We start from the raw sequence: 24548 nt of genomic DNA, 5'->3' as shown, positions 1-24548 counted from the left end.
CCAAAGCCATCGCCGTGTGGCTGCAGTGCTCAGGTCAGGTTCCAGCTCTCGGTTCTGGTGTCTGCAGACAGGATGAGGGCCCGGCTGCGGGCAGAAGCTGTGTGCTGTCTGGCTCCCGGCTCCGCCTGCATCTCTGAACTCCTCTTCTGGTTCGCGTAAATGGCTTTTCCCGTCGTCCACGTAGCTATCAAATTGCATTTTGAAGCCTAATGAGCGCTTGGTGCTCATTCCAGTCTCTCCTCACTCTCCTCATTACAAAGTCTCTCCGCAGCTCCGCTTGTTTTTATTGCCGTTGCCTGAGCGGTGCGTGCTGCGGCTTTTTGCACTGGGGGGCCACCAGGACACCCCTCTGCCGGCGTTTCCTCCTCTGCAGGACGAGGTCGGGAGGCAGCAGCGGGGCCAGCCGGGCACCAGGCCTGCAGCGCTGCCCGCCCCTCGCCTTCACGCTCAGCTGGGCGGCCGCACCAAGTTTGGCGTGGCCAGCGTGTGTGAGTAATTAAATTACTTCCTTGCGCATTTCACCCTCGCTGACTTTTACCTAGCGTCTTATCTCCGGCTCACGGAGCTTCGGGTGCACGGCCTCGGAGGAGCCTTGGTGCAACAAGCTAAGCCGTGCCGCTCGTGCTCTCCTCCAGCTTCCCACTGATGAGCGTACCGACCAGCGGCGAGCCTTTGGATGCGCCTTTGGAGCATCCGGTTGAAAAAGCTGATTATTTTTCTTCTTCAGCCAACTTTTAGTCCTTGTGTAGGTGGTGAAACTTCGGGGGAATCCAAGGAGCATCACCTGTGCTCGGTGCCTTCTGCCGTTGGGTGCGCGGCAATTGTAATAGATTAGCGAGGCATGTTTTCCTCTTCCTTACAGGCACTGCTAGTTAATCTCGGCAGTATCGTGTCCATCTCGGTGCTTTATCCTGCCTATTTATCATCTGAGCTGGTACTGAAGTGCGGCTCACGAGTCTGTGAATCCGTGGCTCATCTCACTCCATTTTTTAAAAATAGGGTATGACACTTTGTGTCCTCTGGTGTAATGAGAGATTGAGCTGCTAATGAAAATATGCAATCATTTTATTTCGGAGTCCCTGCAGAACTCTTAGGCAGGTATTATCTGGTCCTGGTGACTCCTCGTTTTTCATTTTCCAAACGTGTTTTAACATCGCTTCTTCTGACATCTCAATCTCGGACTGAGCCTTGTCACCACCTGTGGGATCCTCACGCCGGGGGGCAGGCTGAGCGTTGGGGTCCTCTCTCCTGCACCCTGCGCCGGAGCTGCTGTTAGTTGGTGTAACAAAGGAGTTCAAGGCATTTCCTTGTGTTTGCCTGCTGCTCCTTGAAGGTTTGAGACTCATTCTATGGGCGCTGAGCGCACGTTCACCCAGGTGTTCAATGGGGGAGATGTCTGGTGCTCCGTCCCCGATAGCTGAACGTTGGATCGCTGCTCCTGGACCTGCCTCCAGCTTCGGTCATCACCAGAGAGGCAGGAGGAGCCCTCTTCGCCCCAGATGTGTCCTTCAGGTGGGTGCCACCACACGGGGTGGCTGCTGGCCCCGGGGATGCTGCAGGGCTGGCGGCAGTCAGGCAGTCAGTTAAAGAGCTTTTCTCAGCCGCGCCGAGAAGCAGCCTGCAAATCCCTTTTTTATTACAGGTCCTTACATCTTCCCGTTCCCTGAATTACACCGGAGCCAGTCAAGAGGAAAGGAAGAAAAAAGGAGAAATATCCCCTTGTTTGTTAAGGCGTGCTTCGCTTTCTCCCCGAGAAGGAAGGAAGGCTGCTCTCCAAATCAGCTTGATTTGGTAAACTGCTTCCAATGCAGCGTGTCACAGATAATTTATTCCCGGGTGCTGTAATCTGAGGAAAAACAGATAGAAGGACCTCTAGTCACATGCGCACGCACACACCAAAAGTTAAGTATTCTTGCTTTCGCTGACAGTACAAAGGTGTCATATACGAGAAGGATTGACACAGACCAAAGGGTCTTGTGGGAAATATGATAATAACTATAAAGAAGACAGATTATTCCCCAGTTGCCAACATTCAAACCTTTTTACAGTCAGTTCAAACATATAAAACTTTATTGCTGTAGCAGAAAGGGGAACAATTTCTGGTTGCACAGCTTTCCCAGGGCTGGGTTTATACTGTCTGTGTTATTGCTCTATAGTGGCATTTTAAAGTTTATTGAACAAGACTTTTACAATTGAAGGAAGTATATAAAACTGTAAATTTATTAGATTTTTCAGGATAAGTGCCCTTTCTAGTTGTGCTCAAGAATTCGGAGCTACGAGAAACTGCTAGTTACAAGACTTATTAATATTAAAGACTGAGAGAGTGCACATTTTATACCTTAACTGATCTAAAAAATAATATTATGATATTACTGAAAATCTGAGCTGTCACAGAGCGGGGCGTGCGGAGCGTTTGTGTGCGTATAAATATTCCACAGGCGTGGATATGGATAGGTGTGTGAGCCGGGGTGTGCCCACGGGGGTGTGCAGGTGGATGCTCCTTTTCCTTCCCATTGCACCAACGTGGAAGGAGATGTGCGTGTCGGAGTGCGTATAGATAGGCGGGTGTGTGTATGTAAATCTGCGTGTGCGTTGTTTTTACGTGCATCCGTTTCCTGTGTCGTGCAGCGCCCATGAGTGAGGGGTCTGGGTGCACATGGAAGGCTTTCAGGTAGTGCAGAGATGCAGTAGGGTGCCCGCATAGATGCGATGGTTCTGTTGGGGTTTGTTTGCGAGTGGTGCAGGTGGGCACCTCTGCCTTACCCGTGTATGGACATCTGCAGCGTGTAAATTACTCCATTTGTACCGCATCCAGAGACCCATCTGGGCTTCTGTTGCAGCATGCTGCTGTTGGGTGCCGTGTCTGGAGGGCTCGGCGTGCCCTGCTCTGCCATCCGCTCCTCAGGGCTGCGGCGGAGTGCGCAGATAATGAATGGGAAGGGACGGGATTCTCTGGTCTGCAGATTTGCTCAGAGCTGCTTATGCAGCAAAACAGGGCTGTAATGCTGCTGGAGACAGCAGAACCCTACAGAGAGCTCGTCCTGCCTGCGGGCCGGTGGGAAGCCCTGGCGGCTCCATGTAGGAAGGTTTGCTCTCCAGCTTTGGCGTGATTTTGCCTTGATGTTGGACTCTAAATGACTGTGCACAGAGCTCCACCTGCCCACCCCAGTGGCCACTGTCACCGTGGGGACATGCGTCCGTCATGGGGTGGCCCTGGGGCTTTGCCAAACCGCCGTGACTCCTTCACAGCAAGGCATGGCCACCACCTCTCCCTCCATCCTCTGGTTGCTTTCCATCCTGTTCCCGTGCTAGCCTCTTTAATTAGTGTTTCTATTAGATTTAGCTAGGTTTTAGCTAGGGAGAAATAATCTCCCTGTAATTGCAGTATCTGCATGCGCGCGTTGAGGAGGAGGAAGAATATGAATGAGAAGCGGTGATGCTCAGCACAAACAGGCACAGCTTGACCATGGAGCATCTCAGTGCATGCAAAGGTCCTTGCAGGGAAGAGGGTGGTGCCAGTGGTCCTGCCAGCACCCTGCTTGTCCTCCAGCCCGGGGCACGGTGGGGATAAATCCTGCTTACGGAGCACAGCTGCTCTGCACCACACCAAGGAAGCGTCTTTTTTCAGCGTGGGTATCTGTGATGGCAACTTGGAAGGGCCGCAGGTCCTTTGGTGGCTGAGAGGGAGTGAGAGGAGCGGCACGGAGCAGCAGCGAGCATCGGGAAGTCAATAAGCCCTGAATCTTTTATGAGACCTTGGATATTCTGATCACAGCTCCGCTGGCACCGAGATTGGAATACAGATTGTGTGAGAAAGTGTCCGTGACTTGAAGCTCAGGCCTGGGTCTTCCTGAGGTTTTTAACTTCCCTCCCCGTATCAATGCTTCGTCGCTGGTTCTGGGGGGTTTCCTCACTCTCTTCCTGTAGGAGAGGGATCTCAGTGATATCCTGGGGCCGGGGCTGGCTGGGGAGGTTCTGCAGCTAGTGGGGCTCAGAGCCTTATTCTGCGTGTTGTTAATAGCAGCAGCAGGCTGAGACACAGCGCGGCGAGCCGAGAGAAAGGAAAGCCCTCTCATCCCTTGTAATCCTGCACCGCACAGCACGGCGGCACCGGCATCGCAAGGGTTCCTGCTGAATTCATTGCAGGTTTGGAGAGGACAGGAGAAGGGAAGAAAATAAGGAGGATAGGGAGGGGAAAGAAAAAAATCCCTTGCGCCGAGATGAATTTATGCCTAAGCTTGTCTTGGGAATGCAAATGTGTTTAAGACTCTCTGAGCTAAACCACCCCTTTTGGGAAGAGGGAGGGGGGAAAGGGGAAAAAAAAGAAGTATGACACGGAAAGGACACTGGGAGAATGTGAAATGAGGGCCTGCTGCCCCTCCTCCAGCACCCTGTGCTGCTGAAACAGTACTTGGGCTGGGATCAAGGGGGTGGCAACAGCACGGTGGGGAGCAGCAGGGATGGGGAGTGCAGGATGCTGAGTCCTGCAGGGGAGCCCCTTCACAATGCCTGTGTTTGCAGGGCTGTGCGCTCTGTTAGGGCCCCTTTGCTGTCCCTCTGTCTGCTGAGGCCGTCAGGTATCTGGACCAGACAGGAGGCATCTCCGTGCCCCTTGGTCCCCACTCTCCATCCTGCTGAACCCACAAACCGTTAAGCAGCAGTAATTTATGGCATGGCTTCTCCTCCTGGATCAAGCAAGCTCTCCCACTGGGTTTGGGAAGAGGGGAGCACAGGCGATGGAAGCAGTTCACTCTTCCCTGCTCTCCTGGCTGAGCTACAGCTGGTCCCATGGGACCAGGTGGCATTGCCCATGGGAACAAGTGGCAGGGTGCCACGTGCCTGTTCCTTGTGCCCCACAGCACTGGGGACCAAGCAGGGCTCCCGGAGTGGCGGTGATGCTCACCAAGGGTCTGCAAAGCACTGCGGGGGCAGGCAGTTCCCTGTGCCCTCCTGTCTGTACACAGGTGACTTGCAGGTCCCCATCTCCTGCTAGATCCAGGGGAAGAAGGGAGAACGGGGAGAGGAGAACTGCAGCAGCGAGCAGGAGGGAGGGGGGGTGCAGAGGAGGCGAACCCACTGCCAATTGGGCAGTTGTGTCTGTTGTCTGGAGGCTGCTGCTAACCACTCGTTACAATTAAAATGAAGTGTCCGTCAGCGGCTATCTTCGCTGTGTGGCCCATATGTTTCTGAGCTGATACTGTCCGGATTATTCTGTTTGGGAGAACGATAACGGCTGTTTATAACCTTGGCAAAGACTGAGCCCTAATCAGGCTGGAGCACATTTTCACTGACTGGCTGATAACGGGCTGTTAGCTGCCTTATCGCTGGGGAGAGATAGGCCAAAATAAGCAGATCTGTGAGCACAGGAGCCCAACCAAGAGGCACATTCTCTGGCCTGGCCTTTATTTTTAGATGCTTTTCCCCTCACCCCTCCCTGTTCCTGGCTGATTTCAGAGAGAAGGGGGGATTATTGCAGCAGAAGGGGAGGGAGGTATTGTTCACATCGGTAAATGGGATGGCAAGAGAGGCGTGCAGTCATCGTGCAGGGTGTGCCGTATTGCTTCCCGTGCTCCCGTTGCTCCATGAATTACACCGTCCCCAAAGCACCCTGGGGTACGTGTGAGTATCTCCATCTTCAGAGATGCTCAGAGAGCTGAATGTTCTGCTGCACATACCGCGTCGGGCTGGGGCATCTTGAGTGATGCTCAGGTGCGTAGTACAGCACCCTCCCAGTCAGGGTGGATGGAGCATCCCTGTGCAGGTGCAGAGTTCAGGCTGGTGCCACGATCCTGGGCGCGCCATCCCCTTCGTTGCCGTATCCCGAAGTTGTTCCATGTCTCTGCTCTCGAATCTTCCAGTGGAAGCGGTCCAGCACCCGGCGCCGCTCTTCCCTCCCTCCTTCTCTCAGGCTCCGTACTCTGCCTTGAAGTCTCAGGCAGGTGTTCAAATAAATAATGCAGCTAAAAATACCTTTTGGCAGCAGCTGGGAGTTCTCGTGAGCGGCGCCGGGGCACGGGGAATACAGCATCCCGGCTCTGCAGGCAGGTGCGGCCGTGTGTTCCCGAAAGTTAGAGCAAGCGTTGGGGGCACGGGGCTGCGTTCCCCCTGGAACAAACTGGGATGCTTATTCTGAACAGCATCACCTTCTGCCTGCTGCCCTTTCTAGGAATGGCCCCATGGCTCCCTGTGGCTTTTCCTCCTCCATGTGCCCGCGTGGGAGCCCGGACGCTGGTGGGTGCAGATGGCTTCGTCTCTACCCTGGCCTTGCACGGAGACCTTTCGAGATCTCCCCTGGCAGCAAATGGTTGGACGCCAGATTTAATTATCGCAGCAGGAACATGGCTGGGGGCAGAGCATCTTGCAGTTGGCCACAAACAAAACTGACCTTGGTTTTCCTCTCGCCCGACCAAAAGCAAACCGCGTGCTGCAGTCTGAGCTGCTCCCACCGCGGTGCATGGAGGAAGAGGGCTGCTGGGCTGCTCCCCTCCCGCACCCACGTGTTTTGGGGTGTGCCGTGTCCCCCTTTTCAGACCTCACCAAGGGTCACCCTGCTATCCTGCGGACCTTCTGCCCTTTGAGACCTGAAGGATGAAACTGAAGGGTGAGCTAGAAAACCTCCCAGTCTCCGAGGAAGGTAACGGCATGCTTTATGGATGTATTCGGGCCCATTCCAAAAGCAGAAGCGCAAGAGGTTAAGACAGCTTTGGGGTGAAGCTGCGGAAGGCCACCGTGCGCTCGCACTGCTGTGGTGGCTTCCTGATGTCCCCAGGGCCGCAGGGTTCATGCAGCACTGGAAGCACGGGCAGAGCTGCGCGGCTGCCACGAGCCAGGGCAAGCTGACTGTTCCCATCTCGTCCTGCACAGAGCAAACAGAGCTCAAGGTAAAGCGCTGAAATTTCACCATGACCTTTTCTTAAAGCATTATAATCAAGTTGAACGTTTCCAGTTGTCCCACTAATGTTTGCCCCATGGGAGCAGGCGTCCTGCTCTGAGCAGGATGTTTGTGGCGAGGCCGCGCGTGCCCCGGGAGCTAATTGCACTGGATGCCAAACGAACGCTGGGGGCGGGGAGGCAGGGGCAGAGGGCCGGGGCTGCTTCGTGCCTGGCGCTGCGACTCAGCCAGGGGAATGAATGCACACAACGCTGTGCATCTGCTCCAGCCTTTGCTCTGGGCTCTCCGACACATGGATTGTAAAGCACACACCGCCTGGCGTGTTGCTCGGCACCCGTAAGGCCTCACAAGCGCGATTTCAAGGCGCTGGGGCTGCAGGATGAGCATCTCCTGCCTGGTGGTAACCCGGGGCTGGTGCTGGAGGGCACTCTCCTGAGGGTTTGTGGGCTCTGGGAGCCTTCCCAGCACAGCACCGACCTTTCTGGGGTGGAGGATGGGCTGTGTTTATCATGATGCATCCTGGGCTGAGCTCCCTCCTTGCATCCCGTGACACTTGAGCGTTCTGCACCTGCATGCAGGTGCTGCCCCAGCATCCGTATCCCTCAGCCAGCACTGCAGGAGATGGCACTGCCTGCCTCAGTGCGAAGGGGGTGGCAGAATGAGAAAGGACGGGGTTTAAGTTCAGCCACCACCGCTCCCCACTGACCCCCAGCTGTGGGGATCATCCTCTCAGCATTCCCTGTAACCCACAGCTCCTGCCCTTCCCCTGCACGGGGGGTCTCTGCCACTGCCTGAGAGCCCCGCTGGCACCGTGACATTTAGCTCGGCTGCCTCACCCCATCCATATGTATGAAGGGAGGCTGGTGAGGCTGGCCTCAGCCTCGCAACCTCCACAGACAGCGAGCTGCTCTGCAGGGCTTCTGTTTGAGATTCCTCATTGGAATGTTCCAGCAAGCCCAGTTCGGTCCCGCTGCCTCCTCCCCTGCGCTGGGCAGGGAGTGACCAAGCAGGGCACTGCGTCCTCAGCGTCCCAAAGATTTGTGCTGCAGAAGGAAGGACAGTGCTGGGGGATGCTCAAGAAACCATGGCATGTCACGGCCAAAGGATGCAGCCAGCGGTCCCCTGGAGTGGTGATGCCTCCTCCCCACCCACCACCGAGGTCCCCATGTTGGGCCCTGGGCACCCTGTCCCCATCACATCCCCTCCCAGGCTGCTCTCCCTGCACAAAATGGCTCCACGGGCCCCCAGCCTCCCCCTCCCCAAAACTTGGTGCTCTCGGGTTCTCTGCAGAGCTGTCCTCTGTTCGGTTGTTCCCGGCTGTCAGAGGTTATATATATCCGCTCTGTTCATGCTCATCCTCTGTAACCATTTTCTGCTACAGAATCTTCTGGCTGCTCGTTGAAGCCTTAATCCGTAATGCAGCGATCAATGGGTGTGCGCCTTTACCACTCGGATGCTCATTTTTTAATCCCCACTGCCTCCTTCAATGTCATCCCTTCCCATTTTTCTTTATAGAATTTCAGGTCTACTGTACCTGCTGATTACTTAGCGGAGACCGCTGGACATCTCCCTTAATTAATTCCATCGATTTCTCAAATCCCACAAGGTTTGGGGTCCTTAGATTTCTGAAGCAGCTAAATGGAATGTCTAAATTCCGACATTTTCCCTCTATAAATTGTTTTGCCAGGGAGACGCCGAGAGGCAGCGCTCCGGCTTTATTTATTCGGTGCCGATTGCGACCCCGGAGCCATCCCCGTCCTCGCTGCAGGCAGAGGACCTGGCTGTCCCTTGATGCCCCTCTCCATGTGGCACCCTGCAGATCCCCCCGGCCCCCCGCTGCTGGAGCCTTGGGGTGGGAGCAGAGCTGCTGGCAGGGCCCCGTGCACCAGCGGGGCTGGGGAAGACTCTGTTGCTATGCGCAGGGAGCTTAATTTTATTATTGCTCTCTGCTATTTAATGTCTGTCTCTCAGGCAGCTGGTGATGTTTTAATGAAGCTGGAATCGTACAGTCTGTAGCGCTGGGTGAGCGTAAGCTGCCGAGTCAGAATCGAATTAATAATTCATGAAATTAAAGCGTATAATTAATTCGAACCGTGCAGATGAGGAGGGACCCCGGTCTTTGGACCGCGAGGAGCACACACAGGCGTGTGTGTGTGTCCATCCACACAGCTCTGCCCCTGCCTCCCAGCCCTGGGTTTGGGCTGTTCTGAAACGCAGGGACCCGGTCTTGCTGTGCCTTACGGGAATTTCCCTGCTCAAGGGTACTTATTTCAGATGGAAACTTAGAATCGTACAATCGCAGAATCGTTGGAGTCGGAAGGGACCTTTAAAGGCCATCTGGTCCAACCTTCCTGCGGTGAACAGGGACACCTACAGCTCCATCAGGTGCCCAGAGCCCACCCAGCCTGACCTCCACAGTCACAGTCTAAGAGTGACACTATGCCAGTGAGTCCCAGCAGGACTCGGGTTGTGGCTCACCCAAGTAGGAGCCACTCTGAAGACCCAGCAGGCAGTGCTGTTACATCAGGGCTGGTGAAGTAGCAGAGCGCTTTCAGTGCAGTGGGACGCAGAGATGAAGACGCCGGTCCATCTCGCACCAGGCTGCTCCCCATTGCATGGATTTGCCAATGCCAAGAGGAGCAGGTACATTTGAGGGGTGTCTTTCTCTGAGACGTTTGTGGGGGTTTCTTTTGTTCCTAAGAAATACCTTTTTTTCACCAAAAACGTGGCTGAGGCAACATGATGCGATGCGCTGGAAGCGCTGCGAGGGCTCTCAGGTTTGCTGTGAATGGTCTCAGTTAAAAAGCTGTTTGAGTACCTGTTGGAAAACCTTTCGATTGAAAGCAAAATTGCACTGAGAGGACAGTGTGGGTTCGTTTTTGGAGTGTGAATCAGGACCCCTCCCCACTAGTTGGAGTCGGCTACAAAATCCCCATCCCTCTTGGGGTGCAGTTATGGCTCAGATGCGGTAAATCCCATTGAATAAGCATGGAGTTGGTGTGCAGCAAGGTTGGGGCACCACGTGCAGACACTGCTTTTCTCCCAGGAGGAGAGGACACGGGGTGCCCATTCCTCCAAGCCCAATGCAGCTCCTAAAGTGCACTTCTGGGGTGGGTGCCCCATGTTTGTTGGTGAGGCATGGCTCGGGGCTTGGCTTGCTTTCAGTGGTACACGGGAATCCTATAAGTGGAGGTGCAGAGCCCGCATTCTTCTGTATGCGCAGGAAATCCACGGGGTTTGTTTTATTTCTCAGTTAAGGAGAAATGTTGCTCCTCTCAGTGATTCACAGGACGAGGTTCTTTTGATCGTTTCCAGGGTCTGTTGCAGCTGTTGGCTTTGGCAGTTCTGTCTGGCGTTAGTTCCAGAGGAGAGAAGATGTTGCAGTACTGAAGGGTTTTTAATGCTCTCGATGAGGCCGGAGAGCTCAGTGCAAAGGCACAGTACATCCTGTGATGGAAAGGCCAAGTGTGCTGGACCTTCACGTTCGTTCATTGTGTGCAGTTAAGCCCTGAAGCTTGAGATACCTCCTGGAATCAATCCATTGTGCTTGGGCCATCCCAGTTACAGTTCTCCTCTCAGAGTCCCATTGGCATCTCTGTGCGGATGGACATCTCCGTGCTGGGAACTGCTGAGGGGACCCATTCCCCGTGTGAGCTGTTGCTGTGATTTGTGCCCAGTGTTTTTCCAGGCATTCGGAGCCAACCACGCCTCCTGGCCTTGTGCAGGTGAATCAGGACAGCACAGTTTGCTCCCTGAGCTCTTTCTCTTAGCATACCCATACCACAAACCATAGCTGAGCCTCTTCTGCTCTGCTTCATCTCACTGTCTTGTGGTTTCTACATTGTGAGGAAGGGAAGGGAAGGATTTTCCCCTCCCTGCAAGCATGGCTAAACGTCAGCAAAGGCCTCCGAGGCTGCATGGTGCTGGGGAAACATTGGGTGGTGGTAATAATAGCCTGATCCTCTTGCTGATGTGCTCCACATTGGAGCACAGGTCTGTTGTTGTTGTTGTTGTTATTATTTATTATTATTATTGTAGCTGCTACGAGACAGTGGGGAAGCCAAGGCTGCTGGGGTGGGCATTCTGTGTGCCCTGGAAACATCCCCTACTGCATCTCCATGGCCTCGTGTGGGCTCAGTGTCACTGCCCAGGATGAGCTGGAGCTGTAGGGTGGACACAAAGCTGTAGGTTCCCCATCCCTGGAAGTGCACAAGGCCAGATTGGATGGGGCCCCAGGCAACCTGATCTGTGGGGTAGCTGGCCCACAGCGGGGCTTGGAACTGGATGGGCTTTGAGGTCCCTTCCAGCAGAAGCCGTTCTGTAGTTCTCCGATTCTGCAGTCCTCATGTCCCAGGTTCTTCCATCCCAGCTCCTCCCTGCTCACAGATTCCCAGAGTCCCTGAAAATGGCAGCGTGTGGGGTGACACGGGGAGGTGGAGCAGGGCAGGATCGGAGGTGCAGGGCAGGAGCCCAGCTGAAAGGGTTACTGCAAACAAAAACACCATGCAAATGAGCTGCCTGCAACAGGTAGCCTTAATCAGATGCTGTCAGATGAATTCAGCATCTCTCCGATTGTCGCCTGCGCTAGCCTCCCGTTCAGAAGCCCTCATCTGCTCCAGATGTGGTTTAATTTACTGCGACTTGGCTAATTACTGTAATTAAGGATTAATTACTGTTAATTACTTTCACATAAACTCAACGCCAGTCAAAGAGCGGAGCCTTATGAAGCCTGCCACAGCAGCGAACACGAGCTCGGCAGCCTGGGTGGGCCCGGCAGGTCGCGGTGCTGCAGGGTTGGTACCCAGCCTCAGCCCATAGGTCACCCCCTGTCCCCAGGTGGGGCAGGGGCAGCTGGCAGCCACCACTCACAGCAGTGATAATGAGGCAGAGCGGGGCTTTGCTGTGCTAACCTGTTTCCAGCAGGCTCTGGAAAGCTGCGCTTCGGAGCATCCCTGTTGTCCCAGCAGGATGCTGAGGTGCGGTGGTGGCACCCGGGGATGAGCTGTGGCCATGCCGTGGGGCACAGCTTGGCAGCAGCACGTGCGGCATGAAGGAGAAAAATAGGAATGATTAGATGGGTATTGTTCTATTAGATCTCTGCCTGCTTGCTATTGTGTCTCAGCATTTGAAGATGAAACATATTCATTTAGCTCCCAGGATGAATGGTTTTAATAAGGGGAGCACGATGAGGTGGGGTAGTCCTGATGACTTCAGAGACCCATCAGCTCACCCCCTAAGGCCATTTCAGTGATGACGTGGGCCGCACGGCTATTAACGCTGCCATCAGGACAAGTTTTCTGCGTCCCTGCAAATCCTTCAGCCGGGAGGAGCGTGTTCGGGAGCCCAGCGGGAGATGTGTATTGGCCATAATCAGATTGGGGCTGCAGGAGGGGAGGGCAGGGCTCTGCGGTGCCATTCCCGGAGGACGCAGATGCCACCCAGCACCCACTGCTCTGCTACCACCTCCTCCGTGTCCCCAAACTCGGCTCGTGTCGCCAAGACCTCGTTACCCGGCGCTCGTTAGTTGTGTCAGGGAGATCCGGTGCCTCTCCGCCTTCCCACCCGGCCCCGGCTGCTTCATTACGCTCTGCCTCCAGGCTGGCCGTGACCTGCTTAAGCCTCCGATCACCCTAATTACCGTTATTAGGAGCATCTCTGGGTGCGGGGATGGGGACACCACGCTGCTGCTCTGCACGCCGGTTCAGGGCCGGGGTGCGCGGGGGGAGCGGGGTGGGCACGGCTCGGGCTGTCAGCTCGGCTCAGCCCGGCTGTCAGGCATGGGGACGTGCGGGGGCTCATCGCTCTAATTGACACCTTCCCCTCGCACCCCACGCGCGGTCATCCCAGCCTTCCTCCTGCCTTCGTCCCTCTGCTTGGCTGTGTGTGGGAGCAGTGTCCAGCCCCCGCAGCCCGTAACGGGGAAGGGAGCCTGGGCGTTCATGGCTTGTATCGGAGCAGTGCCGGAGAGAGAGAGGCATGGAGTTGCTGCGGATGGAGGCTGCTTCCAGGAGCATGGTGGCATCCCTCGGGTGACAGCGTTGCGTGCTGATGTTCTGAACACAGGAGCATCCCGTGTGGGTTCCCTTGCTCCTGTCCGAGGCGCCGCGGAAATGCCTCGTGTCAGTGCTCCGGGGTCATTTCTGCCCGTGGAAGGAGCAGAGCCCTAAAACCCGCAGGATTTCTGGTCACGCCTTGCTGTTCTGGAGGCATCTCAGTGCACGAGGGCTGCAGAGCGTGCAGGGGCTGTGTTGCGAGGCCTTCGGAGCGCACAGGGAAGGCTGGAGGGGGAGCTGGTGGGATGGCTTTGTCTTGCCCCGTGATTCCTGCTAGAAGCCAGGAGAGGGGTTGCTCCGTCCTTCTTTCACTGCGACCCCACTCCTGCAAGCATCGCACCCCAAACGCCAGCGAGGTTCCCCCTTTGTGCGCCAAGAAAGGCATCCCCGGGGGGTCACCTGTGTACTGTGAGCCGAGTTCCTCCCAGGCAATGCAGAGAGATCTCTCATTGAGCCTGCTGTCTTTGTCATGTATTTATTTTAAAGTTTGCCCCTTTGATGTCTGACTTTGCGGCTTGTTTTATGCCAGAAGGCTCGGAGCAGCCTGTGTAATTAGCCCAGAAAACACCGCTTTCATGTGGGCTGGGGGACCCAAGTGGAGAATGGGTTTTGAGGGCTTTGTTCTGCTGCGGAGAACTGTTGTTTGGTGTTTGATGGGTTTCAGCAGAGCTCTCCTTGCCCTTCCCTTTTTCTACTTCTGTGGGTTGGAGCTCAGCACTCTGGCAGTGAAAGCACACATGGTGAGCTGCTGCCCTGTGGGGCTGTTTGCTGCTATACTGTGTTTTCTGATAGCCACGTGCTGCCCGTTCCCACCTGGCAAACGGGCACAGCCCGACTTCCTTCCACAGTGGCAGTGGGACCAGCAGTGAGGGCCCAAGGATGCCCCCTTGCCATCCCCAAACCAGAGCCAAGGCACAGAGCTACCACGTGGGCAGAGGTATCGCCGCCTTCCTCCTTTCACATCCCCACATATCTTTCGCTAAGAAACCTCGTGCCATCTTCCTGCGTGTGCCACCTCCCCCAGCCCGGCCTCATCCTGCTCTTGCTGGGGGATGAATGGATGCGGTGCAGCCCGGTGTGGGGCACGAGCCCCTCGTGCGTGGGTTATCCACGGTGATCCTGTGTTTGGAGCACGTTAATGAGCGTACGGGAGAGCGGGGAAGATGGATCGTTTATGGTTATGATCTGGCTACTGTCAAAATAACGTGTTATTTTGACGGTTGCTTTGTCTTTGCTCTTGGAGCAATACGGAGGTAGTTTCTTAGCAACAAAACTGTGTTCTCAAACAACACCAGTGAAAAACAACCCCCCAGAAGAGCAGCGCCGGGGGGAGAGGCGGGGTGGAGAGCGTTCTCCAGCACGTTCCCTGCCCTTGGTGCGCCCACAGATCTGGTGGAGAGCACCTTGCATGCACCCGAGGGTGGCAGTCCTGCCTTGGGGACACGCCGGGACACAGCAGCCCGGCCGGCCCAGCTGGGTGCCAGAAGGAGGACAGGAGGGAGCTGCCTGCAAACGATTTGGCAAAGGTTTTTGTGCTCAGTTTGGAGCATCTCCTTTGAAGCCAGCGCCGGGTCTTGTGTCTGCGCTGACGTTGGAGTCCATGAGTGCAAACGGCTCCTGCAGCCAAGTATCTGCCAGGCTGTGTCGGGAGAACTTTTATCATTTCTGTCACAGACATCACAACTCGCTTGTCTTACCATACATCTTCCTAAATGTGACAGAATATTCAGCTGTTATTAATTGAATACTCTCTAATTTAACTGCTTAGCGGGAGGAAGAGAGACTGGTTTGTTTCAGGGCAGAGAGCTGACGACAGGAGGATTTGGGGTACCGAGGGGTGGTTTGTGGGTAAAATGGGGCTTTCAGACCGGGCACCCCCGTTGGCATGGGAGGTGGCCAAGGAACGTCCCCCTTGCATCAGCCTCATCTCGCTCCAGTGTCTGCTGTGCTCCTGGTCCCGTGCCCAGGCATGGTCCCATGTAGCATAGCCCACTCTGATTTGGATCCGGGAGATTTGATGGCTGCAGGGATGGGGGGGGAGGGGGCTGCAGAGCCCCTCTGCCACGCCGCATGGCAGCACCAGCACTGGAGGACCGACCACCCCTGTCCCCTGTCCTGTGCCCACCAGCCGCTTGTACACACGTGTGCCCATGTCTCTGTGCCGCTCACCGTGAAAGTTCAAAGCCAGAGTCAAGTTTATTGTTTCTATCTCGTTTACTTTAAGTATAGTTTTACACTTTATTATATGCTGTGACATCTTAAATGGAGCCTGTCACTCCATCTTGACTACTGCTAGGGGCTACAGCCACTTACTGTGTCAGGCTTTTCGGCAGCCCTGATTAACGATATCAAAACGAATGGATCCCAGCACAGGCACAAGCACGAAAATCAAGGGGTGATTTGCATATTCAAATTGCGCACAGCATTGAAAGGATGTGGCTAATGCAGGTATTGCACCCATACACCCTACGGATGCAAATGCGCCCTGCCACACATCCCATGTACATGACCTACTCAAGCTGTTAAGGTTCATGCACACATACGTGTGTTTATTTAGCATCTTCAGCCAAAGGGAAAAAGCACTTGCCTGTTTTTCTCCGAGTTTTTTCATTTCCCAGGACAATACATCAATTAGGATAGCTAAATGGAATAATATTCTTTTTTCTTGATAGCCCATTGGAATATGTTGCAGGATTACCCAGGCAAGAGCTTTTTTTTTTTTTCTTCCCTGAAAATAACATTTTGTTAGGTTAATTCATGCACTGGAAAAACAAACTTTCTGTTCTTCCAGTCCAATCTCCACTTACAAGTCAGGTTTTTGTAACCCTGTCATTAAAATGCGAGGTAGCCTACAGTAATTTGAATATTTCATTCTGCCGGCTGCTAATGCACTCTGCATTACAGATGGTACTTGCTCCATCCTTCTGGACTGGGTTCAATTATAAATGAAAGTAGGGAGCTGAGATTTGTCTTTTTGTCTCTGCTTAGTTGGAATAACACAATAAAGCTTGATGGGTAGGAATTCCTCAAGCTGCCTCCTCTTTGCCTGCTACGTTTCCTGTGTAGCTTTCAAGCCGAGCCTGGAGTATTAGGGCTGGCAGTGGCAGAGTTTTTCACTGTTCCTTTCTGCCTCAGAGGCATTTCATCCCCTTTTTAGAAGCTCAGTTCCGTCCCTCTCCATCCCTGTGCCCCCTTTTGCCTCCTGAGCAGAGGGCAATGGCAGGGGCATGCTTGAGATGCTCTGAGGACAAGGAAGGAGGTTGCTGCATGGATGCCGGGGTGCTGCAGACCATCCCATCGCCCTGCCTGGGGACGCAGCTTCTCTCCTGGTGTGTCCTGCCTAAAATCCAGACCAGGGTGACAGCCGTGTCCTTAGCTGTGGGGCACGAGGCGGCCCTGTTCCAGCCTGCGGCTGCTGCTGCTGCAGGCTCTTCCCAAAGCGCCTTGCAGTGATTGGGGCCCCTGGAGAACCAAAGAAAACATTTACCTCTGCTTCATGATTAACAAAAGGGGGGTAGCAAGGCTATAGCCCAGCTGCACGGCGGCTCTATATTACATACAGATGCCTTTTGCGAGCTCCTTCCTCATCTCCAAACGGTAAAAGCGATATTGCCAGGGGAGTCAGAGGAGGTGAGGGCAGGGCTTTCAATTTGGTTTTACATTTACAAGGACCAGATGGCCCGCTGGAGATGATCTTTGATCTGGGACACAGCCGGAGTTTGTTGAAGATTTTTGCTCCCTTTTTTTAATCTCCTGCCTGTTTATGGCGTGGGCCTCTCGCAGGAGGCTGGAGGAGCCGGGGGCTGTGCGTCAGTCTGTCTGGCCGGCCCCCACCTCAGGCCTGGTGTCAGCCCCAGAGCCTGGGAGAGGATGGCTTTGTGGTTATAAACTCAAGATCGGGCTGACCAGGATCATTGATCACCTCCTTGGGCCTGGTGCTTCGTCTCCTGCATCCCTCTGGTTCTGCCCCTAAAACTCAGCCTGATTTTGGGAGGACCAGCCCAGATCCTGTTGGACCATGGCCCCACAGGGTGGAAATGTGTGTCAGTGAGATCTTGCCTGGCATATAACTAAACAGACGCAGACGCCTTGAAACAGAAATGCCATTAATTGATCCTTTTTAACGATTTTTCTCCGTTTTCTCTGGTGTCTCCCAGGCACACGGAGGTGGATGGCCTCCTCTCCTCTCTCCTCCCCACCCCTCAACGCCAAAGACCCATTTTGGGTATCTTTCTTCCCCCACACGTTTCGCATGGAGCCAAAGCGAACACGGCCGATCCTATTTCACAAGCACTTGGACTCTTGCAGCATTCTCCCTCCTGTCCAAACAGATCATTTACAGAAGGGGCCTCCATTTAAAAAAGGAACTGAACATTCGGAGCTGCTTTCTGGCCTTAAAACGCTGCCGACCGGCTGTTGCCTTGTGGTGAGCTGGGCTTTGCCCGGCCTGTTGTGGACAGGCCCAGCGGGTTGGTGTGGTGTGGTGGCACGAGGGGCTGAGCATCGCTCTGAGTACATCCTCATTTTGCTCAGATTCCCAGCAAAATCGGGCTGTTTGAGCATCAGTTTGCAGCTGTGATAGGTTTGGGGCTCAAGTGGGAGCTACACGTTGTCTGTCCCTGCCCTCTCTTCCTGGATGTGGAGGTGATGGCTGTTTCTGTGGAGGCCTCTGGAAGGTGCAGCCCTGTGCCATGGCTGAGCTCCGAGAACTCCTGCCATTGCTTGGCGCTGAGACCTCCAGCTTTGGAAATTCTCTCCTGTGCCTGGCCCTTGGCCACTCCTGCCACTCCTTTCACCTATGACTCCTTGGCCTGGCTGCTTTGTATGGAGAGCAGCAGGCATGGCGGGGCAGGGAGGTGACCTTAGCAGGAGGAGAGCGGCTGGAAAGACCGCTTCCTTCTGGGGGAGGCCTCCCTTTGTTCCTCCCAGGCCTCTGGGCCTGGCCTGGGGCGGTGGGATCGGGACCCCTGTCCTCTGAGGGACTGCAGAGGCCTCGGCTTCTCATTAGTAGATTCAGCTCATTCAAAGGACCCGTTTCTTTTCAGCAAGGAGGATTCATATGCAAAGCACCACCCGGAGCAGGAGGCAGATCCCAGCCCAACTGGCATTCAGGGTTCTTTTTTTTTTTATGACTGGACTTGTCCTCGAAGCAGTCCCATCTTTTGTTTGCTGATTTGTTCCTGAAGGGCTTAGGGAATCCTGCATCCACTCCCAGCTAGGAGCTGAGGAGTGTTTCCGCGTGTGCGCAGTGCCATGTCTGAGCCATCAGGGTGGGTGCAATGGCTTGCTCTGGCCTTTGAAGAGTCCCTTTTGGGACTGTGCTCTGTTACAGACTGCAGCAGATGAGGGTGAGATCCCACCACTGTAGGCACTGCCATTTGAGGGACAGATGTGGGGCCCTATGTTGAGTTGCTGGAACAGCAAAATCTTATTCCCTTGCCCCATATCACAGTCCAGGGTTAGAAAAAGTCCCAGCTACCTTCCAGCAGGTGTGGGCACCTTTGTGTTGCCCTCCTCCCCTCAAGTGATTGAAACGATTGATTCCCAGCATCACGTGCCTCCAAGTCCCTCCCATGTAGGCATGGAAAGGAGTTTTACTACTGGACAGGATGGCATCAAAAGACCCATGAGTAAGCATGGCTGGTGGTGCCAAGACTGTAAGGAGAATGGAAAATACAGAAATTTGATCCAGGATGGACCCCGACGTAGCATTAACTGGGCTCATGGAGTCAAGTTTCTGCACCCAGCTCGCTTGCTGGCTGGAAAGAAGCACTCACGTGTGCTCGTTCTGCTGCCCAAGGAGTCACACTGCTCAGGGAATCTGGTCTTCAGCGGTCACTGATACTGTGTGTTTGGTTTTCTTTTGGTGGAAGGGGCTATTGTAGGTCATTGTTCAGTTTTGGAGGATTTTTCTTTCCACTGTGTTAGTGATAATTTTCCAGACCTTTTGAGCATTGTGCTGCCAGATTCTCTCTCGCTATGGCAACTGGTTTGGCAGTGGGGAGGAGTTGGGAGAAAACTTGCACAGATTCTCCCCATCCTGTGCAATGCACTTCTCCCTTCTGCAGCTTCCATGGCACACATGAGCTGCATCCCCCTGAAGTGATGGAAAGCTGCTTTTGGGAGATGAGAGATGTTTTGGCATGTGGTAAGTCGCCCCCCACCCCTCCCATTCTCCACACTGCAAAATTACAGTGTGAGGTTAGTTCAGGCTTTTTGTGTGTGTGTGAATTTGGGTTGAATTCAGGAAATAATTTGGCCTCTTCCGCCCCAGAAAGATGGAAAGTTATTATTTTCTGAAGCGCTTTTTGATTCTTTTGAAGCTGACCCAAATTTTGATTAAAAAGAAAAGGAGGGAGGGGGAAAATCATGACATGAAATGGAAAGAGATTTCTTTGTTGGTTCAGGAAACACTTCTTGATTGATCTGAATTTGGGTTGTGATGCAAGCTGCCCAAACGTGATGTTTAGGGAGTGCTGGAGCAACTGATGCTTCTGCTGTGGTCATGGCCCTGAGGGGTCTACTGGGGCTTCTTGGCCATGGCTGGAGTTGGCCTTAGGGCTGGGTGGACCTTTGATCTGAGCAGACGCAGTGCTTGTGGGTCGTTGTGCAATTGATGAGCGTGTTTTCTTGCATCCTGTGTTGGTGACAGTGAGCACAGAGTGTTGCATGGCCAGGTGCTTCAGCAGCACTGTAGGGCATTGTGGTCAGTAGGTCTTCTTCTTGGGGTTAGCCTCTTGTACAACCCCTCACTTCAGCCTCTTCGGGATTATGTATTTTTTCACAACTGTGTGTGCTTTGTGGACTGCATGAACACTTCTCCAGCTTCAGAATCCTCTCACAAAATCACTGAAGTGCTTGGTTTCCAAGCAGCCCTGATGGACATCCCCGTGCTGAGAGAGGAGTTGACTGTGCAAAGGGCTGGGCTGAGTTTGCCAAGCTTATGGGTGTGAGCCACTGTTTCTAGATTGCTGCTGGGATTTGTTGGTTTGTTTCATGGCTTTAGACTGCAAAAGCTGGTGACAGAAGTGGCCCATCAGTTTCACAGTGTTCCTCTTTTCTCCATGAAATAAATCAGGAGATGCACAAAAAGCTGTTTCGCCAGCTGAAATTTTCCATGCCTCATCTCATGGCAGCCTGTTTTGGAAAATCTGAGCAAAATCTGTTCATCCATTTGTAAGTTTTGGAAAGGTTGGAGAGAGGAGGGGAACTTTTATGTCAATTGTAAGAAAAAAAAAACAACTTTTCTTAATTCCCACTTCCTGGAAGGGTGTGTGCCTGCGTACTTGGAAATACCAGCTTCCATTCATGTTGGAAATTAGTATTGTTGTTTTGATGTTGATTTTCTCGGTTGCTTTGCACTGTGGACATATCCAACTGAGGTCTCAGAGGCTCTGGGTTGACTTAATATGGAAGCACTCCACGCTGTTGGCTGTGATTGGTGATTTTACAGGGCTGTGACTTGCAGTTGTGCGGTTTAATGCCTCTCCCTACACTGGCCAAGCTATCTCTCTACACTGGCTGAGGTATGGCCATGGTTTCTGTATGTATTTTGAGCATGTGCTTGATGCAGTGTGGATACATGAGCTTGGTTTATGCAGGATCTCAAGCTTCAGGGCTGCCAAGTTAGGGAATTTTGTGTTTTCCTTTGTGTTTGCTTTGTTGTTGCAGAAGAAAGCAAGCTGCACATATACTTGAATAGAAAAAACAGCAGAACAGCAGGAATTTAAGTAGGTGCAAGGTGATTAGAGGCTGTATTGAAAAGCAACGTTTGGGAAGAGCAACTGAAGGCCATGCCATCATGGATCACCCCAGCCACCCTGGGTATGGACACACACACAGCTGTGAGCCCCAGCCAACCACAAGCCACCCAGATGTGTTAAGTCCTTGCAATTTTAACTGTCCTCAAATATGAGGCAGATGGGAGTATTTTTGTACCAGGTTCAGTGCTGTTGATCTCAAATGTTCACAAATGTAGAACCAAGCTCCAGGGAATATTGAGAGTAGCTTGAAATAATGTGATTCGTTAGTGGTTTTGTTAGCACAGTGTTGGCATCACGGCAGTCCCTCTGGTTGCTGGCTGTTGTTTCAGACCTAAAAGCATTTCATTAAACAGTGAGCTGGTGTAAATCCCGAAGCTGGGGCTCTCTGAACCCAAGTGAATGGTGCTTAAATTGCAAAAGGTGGGAAGAGTGTTGATGTTTGATGTGCTGCTGTGTGGGTACACAAAGGAGTTCTGCGTTCCCGGAGGAGCTGCCGTGCCGTCACTGTGTTCATGGCACCTCCCAGTCTAGGAAAGGGTTTGGGCAAGACCTTGGTCATCTGCTGCCAGGGGAGATGTAATGTGCTGGTGCAGAAGGGGGCAGCCGGATGGTCTGTGTGTATGGAAGTAGCCAGTGAGAGCAGCCAGCAGAGCTCCACAAGTGGCATTGCTGCTCCCATTTCCCCATGGAAAAGGCATGCAGGAAGCTCACAGCCGTGGCAGAGGGGTCCTTGCTTCTCCTGCAACTGCTGCTGGCTGTGATGTTCCCCCCTCAGTACATCTTAGGCACAGTGGAGGCAGGAAAGAAAACCCTTCTGAAAATCACAACCTAATTACTCCCATCTGCTCCGGCACGGCTTCCCATTTCTGCCTGCCAGGATGCTTGTCTCCGATGCTAAGTAGCACATTATTTTCGATAAGTTGCAATCATTTACTTGAAATCTCCTTCTCCTTTAAGCATCCCCCTGGAAAGGCACTGCAGCAAGTTGGGAACAGGCGGGAACAGCCGGGAGAAAAGCCATCTAAGAGCATCCCAGCTTGGGCAGGAGCCCTCCGTTACTCCTTCAAAGCCCTCAGCTTGTTTCTTCCTTCAGTTGGCTTGTTTTGGTGTCCAGCTCTTATGTCACCACCTGGGTTGGCCTCTGCTGTGTCCCATGTCTTCTTCCTGCAAGCTGTCCCCAAGGCAGCCCCATCCCTTCCCTGGGCTTGACCTGGTGCACGAGACCCACTGGCATGTGCTGGGTACACTTGGCTGGGGGTCACCGCTGTGGACAGCAGGAGAAGGAGAACACGGCTCTGTGACCCCGGGGGGGCCGTGGCGTGTGGCTTCAGGGGTCCCCAGCTGCTGGTGATGGTCACCGTGGTCACCAGTGGCCGTGGGGGGGGGGCGTGCTCAGTGCACAGCGAGCGAGCTGAGGGATGGTTTGCAGCAGTGCAAATGGGGACAAGGAGTGTGGTTTTGCTTTGATTTTAGAACACAGATACATATCTATTTATGTGTATTTGTGTATGCGTATGTATATACATACATACAGAAACGTGTTTTGTGCCAGCGGGGGCCCTCGGCGAGGGCTGAGCACCCTCTAGTGGCATTTGGTGCAGCTCGGGGCTGCCAAGCCTGCAGAAAAGCAGCCAAGGACAGAAGCTGTGCCACGAATTCACCTCCTCCAGCCCCAGCTCTCAGTCATTATCTTTCCTTTGGCTTCCCCTTCCCCTCTCTTTAACCAGGAGCAGCAAATGGCTGGCACTGGGGTACCGGGCTGAGGGTCGTGGCCTGTCGGGACCTCCATCAGTTCCATGCAGACACGTTGCCCTTCCCATTTATTTACCCAGCAGCATTATTCCACACGGCCCCCAGCCCCAGCTGGGTTTTGGGAGCACGTATCCAGGCATGCCTACGGTACACAGCAATCCATGTGCTCCCACTCCTGCAGCACGGCGATGGCACGGCGATGTCCCGTGCTTCCCATCACAAAGCAGCTCGCCAAACATAAACTAATTAATCACTTGTGCCTACCTGTCAGGTCAATGATTCCCGAGATTTTTAATCTAAAAATATTTCCCTTTTGAAATCCAGATGCAGCTGTTTTGGCAACTCTTCTTTTTGATTTGTTTTCGGGGTTTTTTTTTAATTAGTGTTTTACCTGGGCTGAGTTCCGTTTGTATTCGGGCTTTTGATGCGCTTCTGTCTAATGATTTTATTTTTAATAGGGGAATAGGAACGTATTCTCTTCATTCCATAGCAAGTTCATATGGTGAGTGTTGTCTCTTCTGCCCCTTTTGGAAGAGCAGAGATGTCAGCATGAGCCGAGCAATGCAGGACCCATCTGCTGGGTACTCCTCTTGCTTAGAAATTGGCCTCTGCTCCCCAGTTTGGTGCCATGCCCCCATCCTTCTTCTTACAAATGACTGTCTCTGGCGTGGAGTTATTTAATATTGGTCTTCTCCAACCTTGAGGATTCTGTGATCTTTAGCATATTTCAGAGCCAGGAGGAGCGCGCTCCTTGCTTGGCTCTGTTTCTTATCTACTCTGCTTTTACATCTTATTGGCAACTGCCTTCAGATACGCTTTTAAATGCGGTGAAAATCACTTGCTCTTGTTGCTGCTGCTGCGGCCTGGGGTTCAGAAAGGATGGGATGAGCATCCCACATACCTCAGGCACCGCTTCCCTAAAGCCCATACAGCATCACCCAGCTCCAGCAATGCAAGAGCTTCCACGTGAGGGATGCTCACGCGCTTCCACCGTGTTTTGAGTCCCTGTGACAGATGAGACGGGAAAATACAATTTGCTTCTCTTCTGAGATGTCTTTTTTGTTGTTGGCTTGTCAAGGATGTATTTTATTTGGTGCAGATGCACACACCTGTTTGTGTGCACGAGGAAAGCGAGGTGCCGCGTTCGTGTGTGCAAACAGCCGGCAGGTGGGACCACAGTGAGATTTCCATGTGATGAAACCCCTCAAGTTTTACTTGGGAATGCATTCGTGTCTATGTGTGCCTCCTTCCACCTCAGCACCCAGCGGCTGAGCACCCCACAATTAATTGGTAGAGGGAAACACTCCGAGAATGACTCTTTTTGGGAGCAGTAATGGAAGCAGTGAGTACAAAGAGAGGAGAATTCTCTCCTGGGTGAGTCGTTCCATGCAGATTGACTTATTGGTGCCCCTTTTCTTAGCACAGTTTTAGAATTCACTCGAACGACCAGATTCTAAACAAGGCATTTTGCAAACGATACATTTTATTTCATGCACTTTATTATTATTATTATTGTTTCCTTGAGTGGCTAAAAGCCCCTTGTGCTTTGGCTTCACCCATATTTAGAGACAGGGAAGCAGAGGCATGGCCTGCGCTCTGTGCTGCCTCCTCCTCCTCCTCCTCCTCCTCCTCCTCCTCCTGGGGCTGAGGATGTTCTGGGCAAGCTGAGGTTTGGGCTGGAGCCTTTCCATCCCATGCTTGAACTGGGAAGTGATCTCTATTACTGATTTCATCAAGTTTGAGTACATTCAGTGTGATTTTGGTTGGCGTTGTTGGAACTGAACCGAGAAAGGATGTGGTTTAGTGGGCACGGTGGTCATGGGTCAATGGTTGGACTAGATATCTTAGAGGTCTTTTTCAAGCTTAATGATTCTATGATCCTTTGGTTCTCTGAGAGCATCGTGTCGGTGCAGATGCGATGGGAAATGCTTCAGGCTGCGGGCGAGCAGCTTTGCTGTGTGTTTGCAGCAAAATGCAGCTTTCTGGGTTACTTCTGCTGGGAGGTTCCTGCTGCTTCTGCCCTATTTCAAGAGGAAAAAGGGGCAGAAATGGGAGAGAGAAATTGCAGAAGCCGTGGGGAGCTCTCAG

At 53.3% G+C, this 24548-nt stretch overlaps 1 protein-coding gene across 4 annotated transcripts in view; it reads left to right on the top strand.

The window, feature by feature from the left end:
* Nucleotides 1-24548, top strand: part of PBX1 (PBX homeobox 1) — a 108187-nt gene that overhangs the window by 58583 nt on the left and 25056 nt on the right. The gene's annotated exons all lie outside the window — the stretch shown is intronic.

Source organism: Gallus gallus, chromosome 8, assembly GCF_016699485.2.
Source record: "Gallus gallus isolate bGalGal1 chromosome 8, bGalGal1.mat.broiler.GRCg7b, whole genome shotgun sequence".
NCBI lineage: Eukaryota > Metazoa > Chordata > Aves > Galliformes > Phasianidae > Gallus > Gallus gallus.
The sequence above is the reverse complement of the archived record's forward strand: the minus strand, read 5'-3'. Positions and strand labels throughout refer to the sequence as shown.